This window comes from Heliangelus exortis, chromosome 2 (assembly GCF_036169615.1).
Source record: "Heliangelus exortis chromosome 2, bHelExo1.hap1, whole genome shotgun sequence".
Classification (NCBI taxonomy): domain Eukaryota; kingdom Metazoa; phylum Chordata; class Aves; order Apodiformes; family Trochilidae; genus Heliangelus; species Heliangelus exortis.
The window spans coordinates 26,892,569-26,920,503 of NC_092423.1; positions in this window are offsets into that span (position 1 = coordinate 26,892,569).

Here is a 27,935-nt window from a genome sequence, read left to right on the forward strand (position 1 = left end):
CAGCTATGTAAAAAAAATCATTCACTTCATGACACAGTAGGTTTTAGAGTTTTTAGTTTATTGCTGCTTATCAGTATTCTGTCACCACTACTGCAATGTATACAAATAAAGGCAAACACTGAAAACATTCTCTCCAATAGAATCACTAATGCTATGCATATTTTATAGCCTTTTATTTAATACTGCCATCCCATAAATAACTATTGCTAATAATAAAACTGTAACTAATTGAAGCAAATGGCATTCCCACTGAAAGAGAAACAACGTCTTTATTAGAAGATTTTGCTGTCCAGGGGGACAAATATTACACGCAGTAGGCTGGAGAATAAGAATGTAAGCTCCATGGGGGAAGCAGTGGCAGGATGCCTGCAGTTTTTAAAAGTTTGACACTGTAAGATTTAGCCAGAATTTTCTATTCATATATTTATTATTCCAGTGCTTTTTAAAGTGTTCTTTCTTTTGATAATTTACCTCTGTATCCTCAACCCACCTGCCTAATCATGCTGGGTTTTTTTCTTATGTTGCCTGAGTGTTAAGTTCACAAAAGCACCTGCTCACTTTTTCAAGTTAGTAAACTCAATGGTTCAAACATAAATTTAATTATGTTTTCTTACTTTCATAAACATCATTCTGGATGAGCAATCTATTTTAAAACAACCTCTTGATTATGAGCAACCTATTTCAAAACAAATACCACAGATTTATAAAACTGACGGCCATCAGCATTTAAATTGGTTCTGATGGACTCCCACTACAAAATAAAAGAGTCAGCTGACTAGAGGAAATCCAGTGGTTGCTTCTGTGAGATAGGTTATCAATTTCTTTTGCTAGGTGCCTTCTCTCAAGAGCGTTAATCCTCGCTCGAGTAGTGCTTCAGATTTTGTCTGGGTTAATCATTCTGCCAACTGTAAAACCCTGACATTAATGAGGTTTATGTACCTTTACATAGACTTTTTATATCTGAAAGAATCAAGCTGTAACTATGCTTCATATATTTGTAAATATAAGGTCTTATTGTCAAGAACAGGGATAAATTTCATGAGTGTGAATCCAAAGAGCAAATCTTTTTTGCTTTATGTGCCCCAGAAGAGAATAATCATAAACACAAATTAAATTTATAGTAATGATGAATTTGAATAAAATATTTAGCATTTTAAAAAATATTTTAAAATAATAACAATAAAATAGCAACGATCTAGCTGGAGGTGAATGAAATTGAAGACAAAGTAGAAGCATATATAAAAAAACAAAGTAGAAGCATATATAAAAAACAATTATTTTACTTGTAAACTACAATAGTTTTATCTTTATCATGACTATAAAATGTGAGGTTTTTTTCCATTTTATTTTGTAGGTATGAATAAGGTCTTACATGTTAATTAATACATTCTTTAGTGGGTATTTCTAAAAGCAAAACAAAATTTTGCTAATAGATGCAGTTTGTGAGTTTAAAATATTTTCATTCAAAATATTAAGAAATACAGAAGTGCACAGCAATAGAAATATTTCTTTAATAGTATGTTCTGTAGCTGAAAGACTGCAAAAAATACCATGTGATAAAATTGCAGTTTCCATGGTAACTTTGATTGTTTTTAATAGCAAGGAACTAAACGACATAAAACATGGCTTGATTGGCAGCTGCCTATGGCTGCATTAACTCTTACAGCATAATCAAAATGCATTTTTGCTTATTAATACTAAGAAAAAAGCTACCCTTTTTTTCTCCCTGCTGATTTCACTACTACATTTTCCATGTCTAGAGTTTTGTAATAAGTTCTACAAACAGAACTGACCCTTTATATAACAAAAATTAGAACTTCTTTGTGATGTGAAAGGTAGAAATGTTACTGCTTTTGGCCTGTGTTTGCAAAAGTTTGTGAGTCCTATTAGTTTGTCTGTGTTATTAATTACAATTTTTGTACCAAAGTTTCCCCAAGTTCAACATCTTTAGTCATGGGAGTAAATTTGTATCCCCTTTCCAGCATAACAGTAACTTTGTACTTATCACTTCATGTTAGTCACTCCTTTCTGTTTGACCCAAATCTCTGTGGTCTACATGGTGCTGCTTGATTACAAGTTTTTCCCAAGGAACATTCACATCAGAGGTGAATCAGTCGTTTTAATAACTGCAAGTTAATTGTGAAGTGGCATTGCTAAGTACTCCATGTTTGCTCTGCTAGAGTATTAGACAACAACATATATGGAAGAAATTATATCTAACCTGAAAATAAATGTCACAGGAGCCATTAGTGAAGAAACTCATCATTATAAAATCTGGCTAGTTAAAAATTCTCTTCTGATAATAATTTGAGATTTCTGCATGTTATTTAATACTGTTCCTGGATATCTTGGTTCCAAGAGCAAATATCTCAAAATACTCCCAAATGTACCATTGTTGTGGTGAAATGGGATTCCAACAGCCATCAATATTTATGTGTCCTTTTCTAAGTGTTTCTTTACCCCCTAGAATCAGCAAGTCACATTTTTTACTGACGTTAAAAGCAAAAGGGAGGAGCAGTAGGAAGAGCTATCTTTCATCTATCAGAACTCTTCCTGGTTCTGCATCTGGGCTCAGGGTCAGCTCTCTGCAAAACTGAGCCATGGCAGTTTATTTCTCTTTTTTTTTAACTTCAGCTTCAGACTAAAAGAACTTTGTGAGTCAATGTTGATTTTTTTTGAATTGTGTTCTCTGCTGCTTCACTGGTCTTCTTGCATGGCAGCTCATCAGTTTTCTCCTTCAGATTTCCTATCAGAAGTAATGGTGGGGTCAAAAACCACTCTGGTACTTGTGCTCCAGAGGGAATGACAGCCAAAAGGCATCTTGGGCAATTTAGGCACACTCCTCTGTACAAGTGCAGTCATACTCCAAACTTATTTCTTCTTCTGATACTCCAAGCTTATCTCCGTGACTAGACACTGAGGGCATTTTTTTACTACTTTCTCTACTATTTCTTACCTCTAAAGGAGGTCTCCAATATTAATTTGCCTCATTTTTTATTCTCGGTTTACTCTATAGCTATAGCTTCATGCATTCAAAACTGTTTAAAATCAGAAAAGCTTTTCCATCTAGTTAATGACATCGTATGTTGGGTTAAGAAACTGTGATATGAGTTCTACACCATCTTGCTCTGCCTAATAGAGTGTCATAAAATCATCTTTGTGATAGCATTTCTCCTGCTAAGTTTCACTGATTACTTTACAGTTTCACTAATCCAATCAGGATCACTCCCAGAGAGTCACTGCATAAGCTCTCCAGATGAAGAAACCTGGAATGAAACATCAGGCTTGGGCAGTTCCAGCCTAACCTTTCTTTAGTTTCCCCATTTTGTTTGGCTATTCTTAATCATGTCATCTACAGATACAGTTCACAACTTCTGTGCCATGTCATGAGCATGGGAAGGATAATAACCACCGAACCCAAAAGAAAAACTATGCAACATTCAGCAAATGTTACTATGAGTAAACAGAAAACAATATAGGGGTAAGAGGGCAAAGCACTAGAGGGCATTTAGCACCAAGTGCTAAATGAAGAAAAGAGGTCACAAGAAAGACAACACATGGCAAAAAGATATTGAAAGACTATTGTAACAGCAATACTCACACTTTACAATGCAGTCACTTCAAGGTCATTAATGTGGAGTCTTTATCAACAGACGAGGCAGAATGGTATCCTCAGATTTACTACAGATATATAGAACTGTTCTTATGTTGGTATATGACCAAGAAATTTATGATAAATACACGAGAGTGCAACTGAAAAAGATGACATGGTAGTTCAAGACCAGACTGTCTGGTGTACACTGCCCGATGAGGAAACAGTTTCTTCCCTTTCTGCTTACTAGTGTTTGTTAGACTATTCCTAGTCATAGTGATATTTTTCAGACTGTTCTTTCACTGAAGAGGATAGGGGTGAGGGGCATTCCATATATCATTAGAAAATTGCATTTTCTATCATGAAACAAGTTGTTAAGCAAATTCTTTGCTGCAATATGATGTCTGGGGGTAGACAAATCTGGTACAAAGCAATCAGATGGCCAGAAAATCTTAGATTACCAGGGATTGTTTTATTTCCCATTAAAAAATCCTCTAAATGTTTTTTTAACCTTAATCTTCAGAGAGTCTGTCACACTAACCCAAGACAGAGACAGAACTTTCTTGCAAGCTCAGAGTAAGAGCTAATTCTTTACTCCTTGACAAGAAAATAGGAGATAAAGATTCCTTTTGTAATCCCAGGTTTACAGAGTTCTAAGAAACATGTTCCACCTTAACCCCTGTGCTGGGCTGCAAAAGAATTTCAGGTTGTGCTATGATCTGGGCATGATGTTGTACACTTATATCTCTTGGTTTAAGAGAAGAAAAATGCAGACCTGGGTGGCAGCACTAGCGAGCGATTACAGTGCCCCTGTCTGGGTTAGTGGATCACATTCCAGAATAAGTTTAGAGATAGACATACTGTCTTCTGATATCTTCTCATTTAACTTGTGCATTTGTTTATTTTACGAGAAACACGTGAGCAAAATATTCACCAGATTTTTGTCACAGAGCTCACATTGACCTTCACAGTATCTTTTGAGAATTCAACTGTTTGCAGAAGACAAACCCTGAACTATCAGTGAAGAGCTTTTTGTAGGCTACTGTGCAATCTGGAATTACTTCAAGATAAAATATCTTTAAAAAACAGGCACTGTCTCTTCAAGTAATTTTTGAATTCTCTTCACCTGACTGAAACTGTACATCAATATTTTCTTGATCCACTTGATTCACTAATTCCAATATTCATTAATGTCCTCCGTTCATGCAAACTTCTTTTTTTAATTGAAAACCTGACACCTGTGTGTGTATTCAGAGTGATTAGAAATATCCCTTTTCTTCTTGATAGATGAAATATTCTGGCTATGTGCCCTCCATGGGGTTTATATACATATGTACATTCCCTGGCTGTGATCTGCTGACTACTATTTTGAGACTCAAATATAGAAACATGATAAATCTTACCGGGCCAACCTCATAAACAAGAAAAAATATTCAAATAGTGGATGAACTACTGAAGAAAACTTGCTCAGAGCAGTCTGTGTAGTCACATATACAAAACCCACACAACAGAACTTCAGCTGATTAGTATATCGGTTTATTTATTACTGAGAAAGTAATTTCACTGGTTTGCTATTCACTATAGACTCTTTCCTAATAATGGCAAATTACAACAGGAGAGAGCTCTGTTAGTTGGGAAGCATGACTCAGTATAGCCATGGTTTCTGAACAAAAATTATCCTATAATTATTCTGTCAAAGGATGGGGTAGTGACTAGCAATGTGCTGAGGATTGATCTTACACCTCAGTCTTTTCAGCATAGTCCACTCTAGCTGTATAAACATTTACTTAGTGTATATGTATATATATGTATATGTATATATACATAACATACATGTTTGTGTAAATACACGTGTCTCTGTGTGTGCAATGTATCTACACCTTTTATTGACAGTGGACTGTCAAGATCTGGAATATTTCCAAAGTTCCACTAGCTTAGCATGTTCCCTTCAGACAAGAATATTCTGAGAAACTGACTGTGAAATAATGAAACACAGAAATACACTTTAGTCCTGTAAGAAGTTACAGACACAGAAGAAGTTACAGACTGGGGAAAAAACAGTGATCAGTCTCAGTGTTCTCATCACCCCCAGGAACACTGGTCTCATTTCTGAAGGGGAATTCCCATGTTACATCTCCAGCAACTCCAGATCCTGAGCAGAGCTATTCAAACTCTGTGGTCCTGTAGGTAGCAAAGTACTGTTTCATTAATTTCAGTCGGGAAATACAGATGGTCCCTGTGGTCTCAGACATATCTCCTCAGATGCAGATTGCTCACCAAGTGCCCTTTTCCTACAAGTTCAGGAAGTTCAAAGCCATTCTAAGCTCAAATGCAAGTAACTACCGTATATAAACCCATGCTCACCAATGCGATCATCCTGGGGGAAACTGATGCTTTTTTTCTTTTCACTCTTAATTTAAAATAAGGATTTTTGAATATTTTCAAAGATGAAGGCTCCACATCCCTCCAGACAGCTCTGGTCATGATTTTTTTCCCCTTCTATGCAAACAGAATTTACCTCAGTAAAACTTGTGCCCATCGCCTCTAAACCTTTTACTGAGAACTGGCTCCACTTTTTTCTCTAATTTCCCATTAAGTATTTGAAGACTGCAATTAGATCCCTCTCTTCTTTATGCCAGTCCCCAGTCATCTTTGTTACTCTTTTCATTATGTTTACCCCAGTTTGTCAGTATATGTCTTGCAAATGATGGCTTAAAACTGAGCATTAAGTCCAGATTTGTTGACATTTTCCCCAGAAATCTACCCCATAATAATAATAAAAAATCTTCATATTTCTACTGGTATTTTTCTCATCAGGTAAGCTACAAATGTTCCTAATTCAGCTACTAGGTTCTATTTATTTGATTGCAAGACTGCTTTCACATACATTAGTCCTTTATTTTAATTATTTTTATTTATCCCTGTGTCTTCAGCATGCATAAAATATCCCTGATTCCCTTCCTCCCCTAAAAGCCTACAGGCAAAAAGACCTAGAGACGGGTTTCTTGTTACTGAACTAGTGTTTATTTATAGAGTAGAAAGTATATAGCATTTGAATAAAGTGGCAAAGCTACATGATAGTGATATTAGGCTGCTCAGTAGGCTGTGAAACTGGCCATAGCCCATCTGCCCCCTAATTAATAACAAGGTGTGAGAGGCACTTCTGATATTGCAAAAGGAAAATATAAATGGAAGAAAGAAAAAGAAAAGGCTTAACATAAATTGCTTTAGAAGTCTTTTGAGGATGTTGGAAAATAAAATTTTGTCACAGGCACTGTGTACTGCAGTGTACATTGAGGGGTGAACTGCCCCAAAGTACTTAGAGATACTGTGTAAAATGGGCACCTATGAAAAATTCTTTGGTGAGATCCTTTCTTATGCTAATCTACTATAATTTCTTCCTCCTTATGTGAGATATGAATCTGCTTTCCATACATGCTGGATTGTCCAAGACTGACAATAATCCCCAAAGAGTTTCAAAGATCTGAAGCTATTCCCAAAAGGAAAGTAGTTCTACAGTGGTTTGGACTTTTGGTTCCTCCCATGCTTTTTTTTTGAACTGAGATCCTGACTCTCTTGAAAAAAATGGCAGTTGTATTCTCTTTTACAGAAAAAAAAAATCATTTTTATGAACTTAATAGGATGGAAATAGGATGTAGATGGCAGATTAACAAGAGCATTTCTTTCATTAAGCAAGTAAAAAAGGAGGTATAACTTGTTAAGAGAGATACTTCCTTAAAACCCAAATTTTAATTGTTTTAAAATTTTTTTTTTTGTTTTTCTAATTAAAATAAGTAGCACAATTTATTTTGTTAATTTCTACTATTCTGTTTTGTCTGTTAAATATTAAATTGTTATGTTAACAGAGCCAGACATTAGACAAAAGATTTTAATGGAAATACATAACTTTAATATTTTCTACAAAAGCATGAAATTGTTTAGGACATCTGATATCCAAATATGGTCCAGAACTCACTTGAGAGAAAGCTAGATTCAGGTCCTTGTTTTACTTGACTTATTTTACAGATTTGTAGATATCACTGAGAGTCTCACTATGATTTTGCCTGCATGTGTGTAAACATGCAGAGAAAAATTGCAGAGAAGCCAAAAAACTGGATCCAGAAAGCCTAGGATGCAGATGTTATCAGTAGCTGCCATAATCAATATCTCAATCTGCAGGATGACACAGCATGCCTTTTGTGCATCATATTTGCATTAATGTGTTAGTTAATAACATATTGTTATTAACTATTAATTAATCAATACATCAATTTTTTTGTTGTTAATGTCATGATCTGGAGTTAGACAATCATTTTTACACCTTTTCCATGCAGGCGTTTTCTGATCTTGATCTCTAACTGCCCAGGCTCAAAAATTATATTTCACTGAATGAATTTTGGGTGTATATGTCTGTTTATAACTCTGCTTATACGTGTTCTTCATCTAGAGTTATATTTGCAGATAGCTATATACATTGGCAGATTTTAATAATCCATATTTTTTACAGTGGTCAATACCCATTTTTTTGTGTAATGAAGTCTTTAAGGTACTGGCCTATGCAACTATTTATCTGAAAATCTGAAATTATCTGAGAATTGAAATCAATGGGAAGACTTAATAAAACGAGTGATGGCACAGTGTTTCACAGATATGAGTAAAGACTATAATGAAAAATTATACCACAGATAGGTGGCATTATCTCTTAAACTCATTGTGAAAATATGTCAAATCAAGCAACATGTCTCAGCAGATGGTTTTTTACTTTTTTTTTGTCTGTGTGCACCGCACATGTGTGTGTGCATGAACTCAAATTTAAATTTTGGATATTTTTTTAAATTCAACCAAAGTTCTTTCTGGATCATGCTCATTCCATTAAGGTTTTGTAAAGAAATACCTTCTCAAGAAGAAAAATTCTGACCAGATCTCAAGAAACATTCATGTCAGAAGAGTCAGTATCAGCGGGGATACCATATCCATTCTGCCTTTATTCAGATTGGGTTATATTGTCTTTATTCAGATCAGGTTCTAGAGCTTCTAGGTTCAGTTTCCCAGGTGAATTCTAAAACACTGGTAACATGTCTAGGTTATGCGAACTATCTCAGTTTGCTGCTTTCTTCTTCAATGAGCTTGCAAAATAGTATATTCAAGTTTCTGTTTCCTAAGTGACAAAACTTGGGGAAGTATTGTGTGCAGACTTGGTTTCATTTCTTCTCACTTAATGTCTTTTAATACTCTTCTGAGAGAGGTTGTAGCTCACGTCTCTTTCCTGAGTAAATGTCACAGCACTAAATAGTAGACTTGAGGGAAGAAGGGAGGCAAGCAGTATGTCTGTTGGTTTTATTTATCTTTAAAACCAAATCCAAACAAGAAGCTTTCAGAGGCAAAATGAGCTAAATATTGATTAGTTAAATATTAACAAAGTCCTCCTGTTTTTATTTCTTGATGGGCAATTAAACATCTTCTAATCTTCATTCAAAGCTTTCATTCTTGGAAGAAGGGGGTAAAATGACAAGAAACAAGCACAGAGCATTCCACTTTACACTGCAAGTCCAGACCTTTCAACAGCTGAGAATTATATAATCAGGAAATACAAGGAAAATCAAGGTCTTTGAAAAGATATTTGCTTTGAAAAAGACACCTCTCCAAGCATGTTGTCCATATCATTCTGACTTATTCACACAGGTGCTCTAGACACATCCCCATCAACTTGCTGAAATCTTTAGAAAACCTACCCAATAAACAGAATAATATATTTTTTATAATATTCAATTTAATAATAATAATAATATTCAGATCCCAGATAGTCTATAGAAAAAAGAGTAGTTAAACCACAAAACCAACTGCTGGATCTGAAAACTGAAAGAGCCTGACATTTTTCTTTTTAAGTAAATACCATATTTTAATTGCTGCAGCCCCAAGGTAACCATAAAGTCATGAGCTGACAACTCATGCAGATTTTATGAGGCTGTTTACTCTGTTGCTCATGAAAAAAAAAGTTTGTTTAGCAACTGCTGCTGCTCCTAGTGCTTACCTCACCTGTAAGCTAGAAACTTCCTAAATAAAAAAAAATTAAGAAATATTTTACCTGCAAAAAAAACCCCCAAAAATAAACTAAAACAGAAAACCAAACCCTAAATACAAATATGCAAAGTGAAACTTTATAAGTATGGCTGCAGTATGAGTTGTTGCCTGGCTGTGCCAGACACTCCCCATTTTTAGTGTCATTTTGCTTCCATTCAAGGGAATGAGAACATCCTTCTTGACTACAAGGATGGACTACGGGTACTTGTATCTTCTTTTATTTTATAATGCGTCCATTTAAAAAATGAGATTAATGATACTCTCAAGTTCTTTTTCATTAGCTTTTCAGGTTTTTAGGGCTTTTTGCAGTCTAATGGTGTAGTTATTACTGTATAACATGAGATCATGACACCATTGAGCATATGGATTTTAATAAATACAGTGTTCCAAAAATTAATGTTAGTAAGAGGATCAGTTTCTAGAGAATATTGGTCATTCTATGGATTTTGTGAATGATATTAGCTAAATCAAATCCATGATATAATTTGCACTCTTTCTAGAGAGCAGTGGTACAAATAATATTTCTGCAAATGAGATATGTAATCTTTAATAAACAAGTATTTTTAGAAAACACACAAATGCCACAGCAGCAAGCAGATAATGATAACCCTATTTTTAAATTTCATTTTTTAATTTTAAGTTTTAAATTTCATTATGTGTTTTTCAAATTAAGGCTTTTTATTCAATGTTTATCTATTCCAGTTGTATCTGATTGTTTTTCCCTAGTTGCTTCTATTTTTCACAGATCTATTATTACCTAACAGAATAACTACCATCCATACCTTTCCACTTCAAAAAACACCAACTTCAGCTTTCCTAATCAACTGAAACCACAGTCACTTCTAGGTAGCAAGTTGAAATATTATAATGGAGGATATTTTCTAAGGCGTAAAAAACCCAATTACATCCCATTTAGAGTCAATTGGAATTTGAAGCCTTTCATTTATTCCTTTAAAAGCTTCTGTTAATGTATATGTTTGGCATTATTAACTCACACACTTTTCTATTTAATCCTATGATGACCAATTAAGCAGGAAGGATGTGGCAGACCTCATCTTCATGGAGTAAAGGACATATTGTCCTTGCAATGTGAGAATCAAATATAGGTCTATGTATATGAAATAACAGTTTTTACCTTTGGTTATTCTTCCATCTTGGCCAGGACTCAGAAAGATATATAAGCATATGTCAGGATTAATGCATATTTCTATTGTATTAAAGTCAATGAGGCATATGCAAATGCCTAAATAAGATTGAAGAGAGATTAACATATAAGACATTTTAGATTAATCTTTCAAAAATAGAAGCAAGAAATTTGCCAAACTTCAGAAATTTTTAGTACTTGGAGTGCACAAAAATTTTGAATTCCTCATCTTAGAAAAACTTGGTTAAAAATAGAGAGTTATTAACAATGAGTGGTGGTGTGATCAATCCATATTTTTTACTATTATATTGTAAACTGTATAGAAGAAATTAAAACATAAGAAGTATCTATGAGTAGCTTTAAAGACTATTCCAGTGCTTAGTGCAACTTAAGCTTCTGTACATAAAATAATTTAATATTAATTTAATTAAATTATTTATGACTGCTTCAAAATTCAAGAAAGCATGGTGAAGAGGTAACCTGATGATCTTACAAGAACCTTTTTGTCCTTCATGAAGTAAATTCTTACCTTCTGTGAAATGCTCAATCATTTTTAAAAAGCAAGAGGTCTGGGATTTGTTTGTTTTTCCATTAACTTGAAAGAAAATTATATTATTATTAATTTGTGACTTTCAGGAGAATAATCACACCAGGGGTGAGAAAGAGGGCATTGTGTAGCAGTAGCTGCAGACGTAAAATATGGAAGTAATTTGTCTTTAAAAAAATATCAAAAGGAACCCTCAAGAAAAGCACTTTGTAAAAGCTCTGCTTTTAAAAGACATCAAAGGTTTTGTACTGTGCTATAAATGGACATCTGTTCTATAAACTGTACCTCAACAAGATGATAATGGTTGTCATGTCAAATCTCAGCGGGCCACCTTTACTCATGTTCTCCTAAGTTAAGAAATGCCATGGTAGCAGAATGAAACATAACCTTTAATATTGCTCTCTTTGGTCTAGGCTTCAGTTAAATGCAAGAGAAATGTAAGAAATCCCTGTCTCCCAGTGGATTTGGTTTAAGCCAGCCTCTCTCCTTTAGAACTATTGTCATCTGGGAGTTCTTCCAAGAAGAGAGGTTATTTTGTGTTCCTGTTTCACTCTTTGTCAGATGAAGAAAGATAAAATTAGGTTAATACCTATTCCTGTCTAGTTTGTTGATGTAGAAGTCTAGAACTACAGTTGCAAGTCTTGCGGCATATTTAATATTCCTGGCTCAGATTCACAGATCCACAAACATCCATAGGCTCTTTATGCATTACACAATGCAGTTGTGATATTCCTCAGGAAAGGAACATTGTCTTTGAGACTGATGCAGTGCAACAGCTATCAAGGGTCTCAAGGGCCAAACCAAGGGTCTCTCAGCTTGAAGTATCACTACGATTTCTGCAGAAGCCTTAGGTACAATTCAGATAACACAGATCCCCTTATTTGGCTCACAGATCACTTGAAATTTTGCATAGAGAGAATTTGATCAACGTCTCAGTTTTACTGCCTTCTTGCCATCACCTCTATGCTAAATTCTATCATTTTTCACAGGGTCTGATGTTTCGTCTGTAAGAATGGAAAATTAACAAACTCAGCTAATAGTTTGAAAAGTATCTTCATCGTCCTCGTTCTGCCCAACTTGCTTTTCTGTTCTTGCTCATGGGTGCATGGCAGCTATCACACTTGATAGAGATTTAAAAAACAGTAACAACAACAACAACAAAAAAGTAAATTATGGTTATGGAATAGAAACTGGCTAGAGGTGTATGGCCCTCACCATGCCTTTGTAAGGTGGTGTTTTGCCAACAAACTGTTATGTCTTCTGAAAACATCTATTTTCAAAACTTAGGGCTTACAAAGAACTTCTATGTCCTCAATCATGTCAGATTACAAGGACTACAGAAAACAAGAAGTGGGAGAACTGGTTGAAACATTTAACAAGTTCTTCTGACTTCAAGACTGTCTTTTACAGAGACAATAAATGGCATCAACATATTTTAATGTCACAAAAAAGTTACTCCAGCTCAGAGTGGTGGCTCCTCTTTATGCTCTCTGTTTGTGAAATATCTGGTTTGGCTCCTTTTTTTTTTTTTTTTTTTTTTTTTTTTTTTTTTTTTTTTTTTTTCTTATTTTTCCACCCCATCTTTTTACTTCCACCCACAGGGATTTAGAAATAACATCCACAGTCCACATGGCATGAATTATAAAAGTAATCACCAGCCTCAAGAAAGGTTAAAAAGCTCAGAAGTGTTCGGATCTGCTATTTTGGCAAAAGCTGCATTGTTCAGGGAGCATAAAGCTGAGCAAAGAGTTTTCTTGCACTGTGGGAAATTGCAAGATCGTTCTTTAAACTGAGGATAATACTGTATCAGAAAAGCCAATGGACTTGTGTTAGTATATAAAACCTGCCAAAACTGAATCAGAAAACTTTCCTGTTCACCTTGTCATTTCATATAGCTAATTCTTCATTTCAGCAGCTACTTAGAAACTGGCATTTGAAGTTTAATTGACACCTAGCGTGTAGCTAGAATATAAGGTCTTCCTTAGTGAAATTTATTTACATAGTCAGACTATGTTAAAGAAGAAATCTTAGATGTGCTGTTCCTATTTTAAAGGTAACATAAATCAATGCCATTTTGCTGATGTTAATGTGTTCTCATCAATCTGCATGAGCTAAGAATCTGTCCCATAAACCATCCGTCAAAATCAATACTTTGAATATCCAGTATATGTTTGACACTGAATGTCCAGTTTACTTTAAATTATATTTGAAGACACTAATTCATCTTGTTCAGACTAAAGATGTGATTAAACTGAGACCAAATTGTAATGACCCTCAGAAGACTGTCTTTTTCAATAATCCAGAATTTTTCAGTGTGATTAATATCTGATTCAGAAGACATGTCAAAAAAAATACTTGAGGAGACAGAATTTGTTCATGTTGTAGAAGGGAGTAGCTGTCATATGTCTTCATACAATTTATTTAAATCTTTGAAGATTCCACTTAACAGTATTCCAAAATGTTTACTAAGATTGTAAAGGTCAAAAAACCATAAAATGCTACTTATCTTAATACTATTTGGTGCTTACTTTTTTCCCTTCAGTGTGAAATGTTTTCCTCAAAGTTCAATATTAACTTGAGAAATTTGAAATTAGAATTTTTTTTGCTATAACTATTGGTTTTTCATACTTTGTAATGTGTGCTAAAGAATATATTCAGATAAATTGTCTTTTTACAATGTTTTATGCATGAAACTGTAAATATCAAGCTATTTCTTCTCAAAAAAAATTCTAATAATTTTTTAAAAATAGATTAATATTTTCTGTTTTTTTAATCACAAAATATTTTAAAACATGAGTGTTTCTATAAATACATAAAGCCTTTGAAGACTCATAGCAACCAGGAAACTCATAATTTTAATATAATGTTTTTTTTCCAATTTGCTAATTTGTCCTTGCCCCTTGAGTTCATTAGAGACTGGAAATGTATCTCTTTTTTTGTGCTTTTCTCTTTTTCTTAGGGGCCCTGAAAAACATATAGCTAGTGATTCTCATTTGCTGCTTAAAGAATTTCAAATAAAAGTCAGCTACTGCTTCATTTTAATGCAAAAAAAAAAAAAAAAAAAAAAAAAAAAAAGAAAAAAAAAAAAAAAGACAGTACTTCAGTGATTCAACAATGATAAAATGCAGGCAAGGTACCTAGGACTCTCAGTTTGTGATCTAATGAGAGTGTGGGAATTCCACTTTTGTCATTATTTGTGACATAAAAATATAGTAGACCTTTAAATCTCTCTTTTCTGAGGCAAACTGCATTTACAAAAAATGGAAAGTTTATCATTCTGCTGGTTTTTTATCTGTAATTTGAGGAATGAGGGCACACACAAAACTCTAGTAATTGCCTGGGGTCTGTTGGTGTAAAACTACTGAGTTCTCATTGGCAGAAGTTTTCACAAAGCATTTGGTGCCACATTTTATCTTTGCTAGTTGTGTTTTTTGAGGCAGCAGTTATATGAGGGGAACAGTGGAATTGGTGCTGCAAGAATTCAATGAACAGAAACATGTGGAAAATAATTTTGTGGCCCATGGAATAAATGAATTCTTCATCTTATACAAGGAAATGCTACTAGTAGGAATTAAATAGTTTGACAGTATAGCATAAATTTGTAGATCACATTGTTTCACAATTTTGCCACCATTTCACACAGTGACACTCACAAGGATATTTTACTGCTTCTGGGATGTGAACATTTCATTTTATCCATTATTTTTAGTACAAATAACTCTGACCCATTCTTTGTGAAAACTGATACTTAAGAAATTTTGCTGTTGTTACCATCAAATGTGAATATTCTGTCAACATCACTAGCATCAAAAACTAGAAAATGAGGTCAGGAAGATGAAAACCAGCGGTAGATCAGTGCAGGACATCTTGTATGTTCCTTGTGTGTGTGATTACTCTCTCCAGGACCATTAAGGATCTGATGTTGAAGATGCCAGAGGTATTACATTGACTGAGAGTGAATAAATAGCTAAGACAGATAAATGGCAGTGATGGGTAATTGATAAAGTAACACTTCTGTTCATCTATAATAGTACATAACCATCTCAGCTAGACAGACTGTATGAATCACACTTCTGAGGAAGATGTATCTTAACTGTGTGGTGCCTGTAGTGTGTCAACAATTTCCAAAATATGTTTTGGAGGACCTCAGCCTGGTCAAAGATATCTCAGGTTGTCTCACAGTATAGCACTTCCAGAAGGCAGCACTAGTTCATCACAGTGAGGGCAACTCGAAAGGCCACTGTTGACTTTCAGTGAAGAATATGAGCTGTGAAAATAAGGGGGTGGAGGGGAAGAAAAAAAAAAAAAAGGCAGAAAGAGAAAAAGAATATGAACAACATGAATGGAGAAACAGAGCAGAAATGGAGACTGAAGAAGATAATGCAATTTTATGCTAGCTAACATTGCAGTCCAGGATAGAAACCACTAGCTTCAAAGTCTATCCTCAAAGACACAACACAAGGAAAGAAAAGAAAGAAGTCACTTGCAATTAAGGAATTGAAGGAAAGAGGTTGATGTAGCAAAAAAAATAAATAAATTAATTAAAAAAAAAAAAAAAAATAGAGACATTGGAAAGTTTAGGGCTTTCTTAGAAGAACAAGAAACACAAAAAATGTAAAGAGATTTCCTAAGTTATTTACACTCTAGTAAACAAAATTTGATTTAAAATCATATATCAGAGAGAAATAAAAAAAACACCAAAAACCCCCCAAAAAACCTAGCAAAAAACCCATATTAGATTGTCCTAAACAGGCTGACATACAGTTGACATATTTCCATCTTCCATTAATGCAGTGAAAACCCAAAAGTTTCAGGTTTCAGAAAAAACACATACATCTACATACCTGGAAGATTACAATGTAAAGGATTGAAATGCAATCAATTAAAAGGTTTACTTACATCACTAAAATTAAAGCTGAAGCTTCTCTTGGGTTGTGCTTGGTTTTGGGTTTTTTTTTTTGTTTTTTATTAAATCAAGAGGCATGTATTTAATTTGATATATTATTACCAACAGTGGCTTTATTTTACCATAGAAATAGTCTCTACATCTGGAGATCATGTTGTTTCATTTTAGGAAGAACTTGTTCTTGGTGTATTAAGTACCGTGTTATTCCTCCATGAAGTGTGATATTTTGAAAAAAAAAAAAAAGAAAAAAAGAAAAAAAGGGGATACAGAGGGACAGCGGAAAAGAAGATACTTTTTTAAAAAAAAAAAAAAAAAAAAAAGATATCAATGATCTTGTCTGTGCTCTGCAAGTTGGTTGTCTTTGCACCCAAAGACAGTATCATGTAATCAGTTTTCGCTCAGAATTTTGTGTCTCCACTCTGAGAAAGAAACAGAGACCAGTTAAATGATGATGGCTGAGATTAAAAGGAAAAATCGAGTGTCAAAGGCAAGACAGAAGAAGACTGAATTGCCTAAATCAGAAAATGGAATCTAAAACCTCTAGTTCATGGCATCCTGGGTTTCCCAGGCATTACGTTACAGCTCAGACCTTAGCAGATAGAGTCCTAACTCTACTACACCTCTTTTGATTTAAAATTAAGATAGAGGGATACCTATGCTACCTAAAAGCATTGGCCTGTTCAGCTCTGATGAATGTGCAAAATGAAGACTTAAAGGTTTTCTTTTTAACTAGTGTCTGTGACTGTCCTAGTTTTCCATATTAGCCACAGAAAAAGTCTCTCCCTAGAGAAAGAGAATTCAAGCCCATATTTCTTATCTCCCAGGCAAAGGCTCTATCAACCAGGCAGCAGATAAGAATGTGTGCTCATGTTTCTCTGTGTGTACAGACACATATAAATATTTGGCTTATTTCCCCATCTATCCTACTAAGGATAATTCTAGAAAGTGGTGTAATTAGCTTGTGATTAAAACCTATTTGACACTACAATATTGCTTATACTGTTTCCAAGATCTCCTTGGTCTGATTTCCTATTTTGTTTAACTCTTGTTGTAGTCTACACTTTTAATTATATTAACTGATCACAGATTTAATGTAGCTACAATTTTTAAACAAAAGTATTCCAAATTAACATTCTACACTTTTGCTATTTTTTCTATAGTGTCTAACTCTTGTTTATATAGAAAAAACTTTTGATGATGTGCTTTTATTATTAGTAACTTTGGAAGCTTTTCAAAGTAGCAAGGTCAGAATGATTTCCCAGGTCCTGTGGTTTCATTGATATAAAAAATGTCTGTGACTATTATACAGATTATTTCAAGTAATAAATTTTCAACGATGTGCTTCCATGGAGTACAAGACTTTCTTTTACCAGGGGAGGACTTCAGTAAAGTTGTCCCTGTACTCTCTATAATTCCCTTGTAATTGTACTAATCAATAAGGTTACCCTGTGACCTGTTTTAGAGTGTGGTTGTTCATTAAATAAATGTTAATTCAGCCCAGCATCTTCATTCCATATACTACAATGACCTTAAGATTCTTCTAGGGTGAAATGAAGACAACTGTTTTACCAAATGATTTATTCCAGGATTTAATTATATTGTTAATCCTTTAAGAAGCACAGAAAATCCCCCCTAGCAGTACACATCCTTTCCACAGCATCAGACAGCCATAGCTGTTCATCTTCTAGACCAACTTCCAGAACCAATTATTACAAAGATTGTAACTCTGGCTACCCTGCCATGCCAAGCTGTTCTGGAACGTGCCATATCCATGGCATTATAGAAATCTTGGTGGGAAAGCAAGTTTATCAGAGCTTAACAAATTTCAGATCCAGCAGACTATAGGGGAGATATTCACACAATTTTTTTTTTAAATTCTAAACTCAGCACACTGTTCTTTATAATTTCTCTCTGTAAGGATTGTGACAGTGAGATTTCCATTTTAGTCTAGCTTTGTGAGTTCTCCTAGTATAAATGATAAGTTTAAAACAAATTCCAAAGCTTTTCTGAAAACTAATATGCATTGGGCTACTTGAATATCAGATGATAGCTTGACTTCATTTAGTTAGGTGTGCAAATCTGCTTAACAGATATTTAATGCAGGAATTGGAACATTCATTTTTGCTAAGAAAAATTGCATTTCAGTTGTGTTTTAAATTTGCATATGTGCTGAAACTTTTGAGAGAGAATTTTGTCAAATAACAGACATAAGAAAACATTCTGAAATGAATCAGTAATAAGCGTGATAGATTTTTTTTCTCCAAATCCTGTTTGGTCTAAAATTCACTTAAAAAGCCTATATGGGGATTTAAAATAGCCCATAAGGGAGATAACCATTTTAATTAAATCCCACGAGCCACACTTTAAATCCAGTGCCAGATCCACCAGTTAAATCAGGACTAGTCCTTGGGTAGCACATTGACCAATGTTAACAGGCAGGATGTATAAATGGCTTATTATTATGAAGTGTAATCTCAGATGAAAAGGCTGAAATACTTATAAGTTCTTTATTATTTATCAAAAAACGTGAGTGGACCTTACCTTACCTTAACTACCTAAGCTTTTTAGAATTTTGACTTCTACATCTCTACAGGTCTTCCTAAACTTCAAAACAGTCAAAGGATAAAATTAGACTCAAAGCTCAATGAATTTGACCTATTTTATTTATATAATTTTTAGGTATTTTATGTCTTTTCTTTAGCATTAAATTAATAGACTCCCTTTCACAATTAAGCAAATCTAGATGATCTAGATGGCAAACTTGGATGCAGGTGTCTCCCCTTATTGGATGAGTCCAGACACGAGTCAGGTCTCATAAAAGATGTTATTCTATTTGAGATGCCACCTAACCCTGCCATCTAACAACTGATTTTCAGTGTTGAAATACTTCCATGCACACAGTATTTTTTGTCATCTAAAAGTGACAAAGCTCTCAACAAAATATCTGATACAATGAGATGCTTTATTTACTCACACTCAGGCACAGACAAGGAAAGATCTGGTTTTACCTACAAAAAAAAAATGCTCTTTTTTTTTCCATATCTGGGAAACATTACAAGCCCACAGTGGTACTTAGAGCAAGATTTTAAATGCATTTAGTGGTATATGAAATAATAGATGACATTAGCAAAAATTGAATATACTTTTCGAGACCTGACCTTGTATCTCTTTATTCTCAATGACCATATATCATTCTTTGTTCAAACCTGAAGCATTCAGCCAAAGAGATGGTTGGGTAAGAGACCAAACAAATTGATGTCTTAGAAGCAGAAGGCCATTAAGAGCTGATAAATTGTCCATGTTAAATGGCCATAGGTAAACAATGAGGTCATTGATTCTAACAAAATAATCTCAATGTGTGCAGTTTTAGTGACCTCCTACTTTTTATTAAATCAGTACCACCACATTCCATGTTCTGCTAAAGCAGTATGGGAGAATCTCCCAGTCACTGTAGGTTACCACTCCTACTCAGTAACCAAAAGTACTTGTTAACCAAATACTATTAAAAAAAAAAAAAAACAAACCAAAAACAAAAAAACAAAAAAACAAAAAACAAACAAAAAACAAAAAAAATGAAAAAAGTAAGTTTTATCCAATGTTATTTTTGCAGGGAGAAATTCACCTGTTTAAAATCCACAGTAATGTATTTCTTTGCATCTTGGAGATGATTCCTAAAACCTTGACAAATATTCTAGAGAGATTAAGGATGTTAAAACTGACCAATGACAAGAGATGTGATGAGACACTGAATCCTCAGTTAAACAGATTTAGTGGTTATAGACTTTTACAGAAGGGCAGCAGCATTTATTCTAGGAAATTCTGGCTCTGAAAAACAAAAGGCACTTCTACAGAAGATAAACTTTTATTTTGCTGCAACCAAAAAGCTGTCTCACCGTGAAAGCAATAACTTTCTCTATAGGGATTAAAATGTTTGCTGACACAAACACTTAGACATTCCTTGTTCCTTGTTACATGGTGAAAGAAAAATTTCAGTTTGTGTTGTTTCATACCTATAGATTTAATCTTTCTCTCAGGCATTAATAGTGTTATTATCATTAATATATTATTATCCTATTATTTTACTCTGGTATATTATAATCACACCAGTTTTTATTGAACAGCAAGGATCTCATGGAGAAGCATCAGAATTTCATAAAAAAGCAAAAAGCCTCAGAAGTTGAATGCAAGATGAGGAAAAGGATAGAGTAAATCCAGGCTCTATCACTAGCTCTAAGTCCATTCAAAATATGACTTCTTTGTCTCTTGGCTTTAGATTGCTTCACAAGCTTGACTCTTCCTAGTCACACCTCGAGGTCTGCAAAGAACATTTGAATCTTGCAATCTTGGACAAAAGTAACTGACAATAATGTTACAACTGCTCTCATTTTCAATATCATTACACACTGTTTCTTTCCAGAAAATTAATAAGGTGGATATAATCCTGCAGGTTATAAATGTAGGGAGGGAAAGATTTTTCCCATCATTTATATAAAACACCTAATTATGGTGCAGAAGGTAGGAAAGCTTCCTGGAATGGATAGATCTGAGAATGATAACTCATGCTAAATTTGAATTTTTCTCTGATTTTTGTTCTGCAAGAAACTACCTCTGTCTGCTCTTTATGCAGAGGGGAAGACATATCATGTCTCTGAGAGTTTTTGCTTCATTGTTCCTTCACAAATCTTTGCACTGTTTGTATTCAACTCATGTCTAAACTTCACAATCACAATGTTTTGAGCTTTACTTTCTTTCCAACAAAATCTGAGAATACAGAGAAACAGATAATAGCTTTGTGGAGGTCAGGAAATGATCTGTCAGTAAGTATTGGCAAAAAACCTGAACTGCTGTAACAAATGAAAGTTGATGCAAGTCAGCAAAACAACACTCTAAACTGTTTGACTAGAGCTCCACTCATTCTAAAGGGAGCTTAAACACATATCTGAAATGTAGTCTTAGAAGTCTGAATATGTGGCTGCAAGAATTCCACGAAGTGTTCATCTAACATTCTCACCTATCTCTTATAATACCTGTAATGGGTGCTTAGACAGAGTTTAAACACAATATTCATTTTATTAAGTGATTCAGAGCCATGGAAGAAATTTGTCTGGTCCTTTTCTTAATACACCACCAGTAGCCACTGCCTTGGTTTACTCTTGCCAGCAGAGTTAGAACAACAAACTATCATTCTAGAATTCCAATATCAGTAGATGGAAATCATTGTTTGTAACTTCCCTAGATTCTGCTTGACATTAAGACATATCAAAGAGGGTTTTCTGATGAAGTGTCTTGACCATGTATTTTGCTAGTTTAACTCTGTTGGCTAAAAAATCCCCAAACAAGTAGTTTCCATGCTGAGGCCAGCTTTTCATCTCTTCATCTTCCAGCTATCATGACTACAAACCGATTCTCTTGAATTTTCACAGTTTGGTGCAGCTGATTTGCCAGTCTCCAGTTCAGACATTCACCCACAGAAGAAAAGGAGTACTCCCCCTTTCTGACTTGCTTACACCCACAGGCAGATCCTTCTCTAATGATGTTTCTTCATTCTTATGCTGCCTATAGAATTGATCCAACTAGCTACTGGAAATTAAACACCTATAATATAAAATTAGGTGAGATGGATTGTTTCTTAGAGCACCAAAATGGCTCCTAGGATTGCTGAGTGACAAATGTGTATCTTCACCTCTTCCCTTAAACTCTGCACTCCAAGCTGAATAACATTTTCAGATTGTCACAGTTTAATGCTGGGCTGGCAATTAACTGAGTGTCAGATTCTCTCTATTAATCCCCCTCCCTGATAATGAAAGGAGAGAGAACAAGGTAGAGAGACTTATGCACTGGAAACTAAACTACACAGCTCTAATGAAACAGTATGATTAAAAAAAAATATTAAATATATTCAAATATACAGAAAAACAATACCATGTTCCTACCCCTTTCCCAATGATGCTCACGTCACCACCGAGGCTGCAGGGCAGCCCTGGGAAGGTCCAGGCTGGACTCCTGGATTCAGCAGCAGCCGGGAGCTGGAGGCAGGAACACACAGATTCAGGCTGGCAGGGATCAGAACCACAGGCAGACGATTGGACTGAGTCCTCCCAGGATGCTGAGGGAAACAGGGACAGGCAAAGATGGCTGAAGGGGAAGGGTGAAAGGTGAAGGGTGAAGGGGTCTCACCCTTGCGATCCGTGAAATTTATACCAAGTATGATGCATATGGGTTGGAATTGGACTCTGGTCAATTTTGGTCACCTGTCTTGTCCACTCCTCCCTAAGCAGGGTTGCAGGTGTAAACTCTTTACTCCTCTTTCTGGAGCATAAGGTGTTCCTCAGAACCGAGCAGTGGCCTTGGTTCTGTGCACCGTTCTCTAGCCATAACTATAAACATTGAGCATTATCAGTCCTAGAAACAGAAACTGACTGAGAAACTTGCTGTTAATTTCAGCATGTGCAGCTACTTAGGAGAGACTTAGCTGAAAGCAAAATTACAAGACAGAAAATTAGCTCTATCCTGGCCCAAACCAGGACACAGATTTATGTCAGATGCCTGAAGTTACATGAAAAAAAAAAGGCTGTAGCATTTGGATTCCTTTGCATGTGTAGTCTCATAGCAAATCATCTTTTGCAAATGAAAAATGTCTCAAGCATTATATGAAGACTGAAATATTTCTCTGCAACAGCTTATGCTGTTGTTTCATATAAGTGAATTCACTTCCTGGAAAAATGACACTAGAGCATAATAAAAGAAAAAAAGCAGATTAAGTATTGTATTTCCTAAATTCTGTAATTCCTAAATAGCATGATTAATTCCAATTTTTTTAATGTGAATCGACTAAAATACATGGGGCAGCCTGTTAGAAAATCAGGTTAGAAGCAAATACATCTGTACTCTAAACATGACATCTGAAGTATGTGTGGAGTATACATATATATATATAGCACTGTCTGTTAGTTTAAAATAATTATTTCATAATTTAAAGTGTAAAACTGCAAGCACCATACAAAATACACATAAAAAGAACTTATTCAGCTACTATGATTACACCTTTGATAAAATTTTATTGGAAAGCTGCTCATAAAAACTTCATTTTCCGGAATGTAAATTCAAATAACAGCCCATAGTGATATTTTAAAATATCAAATTACAAATTGCCTTGTAAAATGTAACTGATAATTAATCCATAATATTTCTTTTAATTTTGTAGTACGTTGTGGTAATATTTAAATAAAGAGGAAACATTATTAAAACAGCTCTTCCAGGACTTTATAATTTTAAACTAAATTGTCTTCTGCTTAAATATGTGAATTCTTTGGGCAGAATGCTTAAAGCAGAAAACTAATGCAATGCAACTGCTCAAAGTTAACTAAGAAAAAGTCACCTGGTGTCTTGTCTCTACATTTCTAGCTCATCTGTTACGGAACGACATTTACTATCTATAAATGGAAATTAAAGTTATTTCATATTGTTATTCCCACTCATTGTTAGATTCTTTTACTCACATCATTGTTTTCTGTTTGTCTTGCATTTCATTAATGTAATCATAGTTAGAAAAACAAAATTAAAATAACAATGAAAATAATGATCCCACCTAAAGGATACTCATTTATAAATTCTGTGCTTTCATATACTTCCTTCCCAGTTCAGTTTTTTTTTTTTTTTTTTTGATGGGGTTTTTGTTGTTGGTTTTTTTTTGTTTGTTTTTTATTGTTGATGGTGGTGGGGGTGGTTTTTTTTAGCTTTTCTTTTCCATTGTTTTTTAATTTAAGAATATTAGCCTTGGTAAGTCTTAGAAGATTTTTCATAGATCTCAAAAAAACATGTCAAAACTGGTGGTTGGAAGAAGAAGAGTCAGCATAAAAATAATAGTAATAAAAAGGACTGCTGTAGAAGAATGCCACAGATATTTACAGGTATATTAACTGTAGGTATGGTAAATGATAGGTATGCTATACAGCCCTAACTTCTGGCAGTCTTTTCTGAACTACTGAACTTTCCTGATTCAGTCTTCAAAAAGCAGACATTTCTTCTCTGAAGAAATTATTAAATAATTAATTAAATTAAATAAAAACATTTTGCTGTACATAAAAAAGAGCACAGTATCATGTACATAGTTTGCAACTTCAGCACTAATATATAAGACCACATTCTGTCCATGAAAGTATAGTCTGACTTGCAAGTCAGAATGGTAAAACAAAGTTTGCTGATAACAACATTTCCTAAACTATTGTCCTGGTCCATAGCAAATGTGCAATTTTGTATAATAATGTAAGAAGATCTCTTTTTGAGATCGGTTTTAGTAGAATTACTCTAGGCTTTCCTTTCTTTCGTTCTAATTTTAGAATTTGCCTAATACAACACAAGCAAAGATAAGTTTATAAATTTATGATACGTCCTGATTAACTGATTATATTATATAAAGATGGAACATCTGAAGGGCAGACAGTCAAAAAGGCTTTGGTAAGAGAATGTGAAATGCCATAGATGGAGTAATTACTCTAATACACCAAACCACAGACTCTTTTATTTATTTTTACTGTCTATTTGTACCTAAATTTATGTTTTTGTAAAGGAGTGTCAGGCAAATAGTTTCTGACAATTCCAAAACAAATAAATCACTATAATATCAACCCTAGAGTGAGAGTTACTGATGCTAGGGCAAGCTTAGTTTGAATCAATAACCAGAAAGGATATATTCATTTCTCTTACACTTAAAAGTAGCTTGAAGTTTCTCATGTGGCTGGAAAAACTATGGGTGGTTTGTAAGCATGAGGAAATTCTCTCAACTTGAACTGATTGTGATTTTTTTTTTTTTTTAATATTTTTAAAGGAAAAGGATGAAAGCATGGCAAAGAGTTCTGTGGCAATTGCTCTACAATCTTCAAAACTAATTAAACAGAAACATGCTATTTTATATATCATCTGGGTTTGTTTTATTTATTTATTACAGAAAACACCCAAGTCACATGTCAAAAGCAACAAATGATAAGAAAAACTTTAATGTTATATGGACTAAATCTGAAATGCACATTAATGGAGCACGAGCAAATTTGACAAAATGCCATGGCATAACTATTTGCTAATTACCTAGTGTAGTCAAACGTAGGATTTGCTGCTATTTACATGATTTTGCACTGTAGATAGAACTCAAAAAAGGAAATGATAATGCCTTGATGCTGCAAAGAAAATTCTTTTTGGTTTTGGCTCATCTGCTTAGATAGTTTCAAAATTACATTGTATGCTGAAGCACCTCATATTTAGTGTCATCTTTTATTTAATCTTGAAATCTCTCCAGAGTATGAAATAAAAAAGACAAAGACACTGAACTGAATAACTGTATGTTTTACTTGTGTGATACTATGTGTTAACCAAGATCCTATGTCCAGTTCTTTATTGTAAATCACATTGATCTATAATTACTACAAACTGTCAAGTTTTCATATTCACAGCCTTTGAAATAAATTACTGTACCATTTATCATCAATATTAAATGTGTGTTATGGAGAAATAATTCTGCCTAGACATGCTGCACACTGAAGAGATTATTCTGAAGTCTCGCAGAGTTTTTGATATTTAAATCCTAAGATGATAAATACTACTTAGTTTTCTTGTTCTTTAATGGAATAAAATGTCTGTACAAAACTAGGTTAAAAGAAAAAAATTTTTGATGGCGTTTATGAACTCTAAACTGAGTTATCTGATGAGCAGTATTTTTCAGTTTGCAGAACAAAACCTACAATTTTAACTCAAATGATTGATAGAGGTCATTCTAGAGATAGAAGAATGGCATCTTGAAAGGTGCACGTATTCCCAAATGTGGATAGCATACAAGGTTGTTGAGAGAATAATACATTCAATTTTTATTGTAATGTTTTGATGGAAAACAAGAAGGGATTTCACCAAGGAGGCATCAAATATCTCCTACCATAAAAGAAAGGAACATGAAGAAGTTATTTTACCATACCTCTGCACATTTGCTTTGTGTAGTCCACAACCAATCTTAAATAGCCTACTGGTTAGGATAAATGAGACAGTGTTACCCAAAAAACAAGGCAGAGTAAAAGTAAACAGACTGAAGGTATCTGAGCTGGACTTTATTTATTTATTTATTTATTTATTTATTTATTTATGTTAATATCTTGCCCAAAGAAAAAGGCCCAAGAGATGCTTAATCTTTCCAATTTGACAAGAACTCTACTCTTCATGCCCTATGAACACTGGCATTTCCAACCAAACCTTAGATTGTAAGATCTGATACTAACTCAGCACCACCACATCAGCTCCAAACACTTCCACACAGCCAGCAAAAAGCTCTTGTAGATATTCTAATAGGCATTGACACAATCCCACTTTATTCAGCTTAACAAGATCACACTACAATTCCATACATAAGTACCTGTACAATTACATATGTAATGTAGACCAGTTCCCCTTATATGTTTCATAAAGAAATTTATTTGTCTTCAGTCTGCCATATGTAACCCTTAGTGAGCAATTAGTAATTTATCCTCTTTTAATAAAGTTATGTTTAAGCTTAGAATTAATGTAATTTAAAACTGTGCTTTGAATCACACATCAGTTTATAAAAAATACAGTTTGGTGGGATCAAACTCCAAAACCTGATCATTTTAACTTTTTTTCATTACACATATACATTTAATATATATTTTCTTCTTCTTTCTCCACTTCTGGTATCTCCAGAAAAAAATCATTTCTGAAAATCAAAGTGTACTTTATATGCTACCTAGACTCCATAATAAAGGTAACAAAGGCCATTTTCAAAAAACCAGGGATATACCAATACAGGTAACATATCTAGGCAAAAATGAAGTCATGTGGCATAGAAACTTGGAGATATAAGGGGAGCGAAGAGTATGGCAACATTTTTAATGCCTTCTCTGATTTTCAAAGTTGGAATTAGCTTTATTATTGAACTGACTGTTTTACAAACTTATACTGAACATTGTGACTCAGGCCCGTGCTCATTCAGCACTAGTGAAAACAAGTCAAGAAGAAGACTTGGACAAGTCAGCCAAAAGAAATTTCATCACCTCTTGAGTGTAGTGACCAATTGCACATACTACCATATTCAAGGATGCACTGCATTTGTAAATTATGTCCATACACACTGAAAAGTGTAAAATTTCCTCTGAAAGTTTAGCCAGGTATAAAGGAGACTTCAGCTAGAAGACATGAGCTGCCTATACATTCGGTGGAGAAAGATCAGCTCCTGCAGACAGCCCAAAAATTTGTAGAGCTTAGAGTCATCTTCTAAAAGAAGATGGGTCTTTGTGAGCTTTCCTTCAAACGTTTGGATGGCATGGCCTTCTCAGAGGCAGTAGCTGGCCACAGTTTATACAGCTTTCACTGAGAGATGGCAATGAACGTGTCAGTATTGGATGGCACTTGTCATAGTGAATAATACATTGTGCTCAGTATAGTGAAAATTCTGATAGAAATTAATATTTTGGGGCAAAATTTTGTCCCTATTTATGTGTGGATGACTTCCTTTAAAAATTAGTGTACCTGTGGACAGCACTAGATCTGTTTTCTTTTAGTTTTCTTCCTTCGTAGTGAATTTTTCACACAACAAACCCAAATTGAACTATTTGTTATAGTTAATAATAAATTGTTACAAACAATAATTATAGCATCTATGTCTTCTACA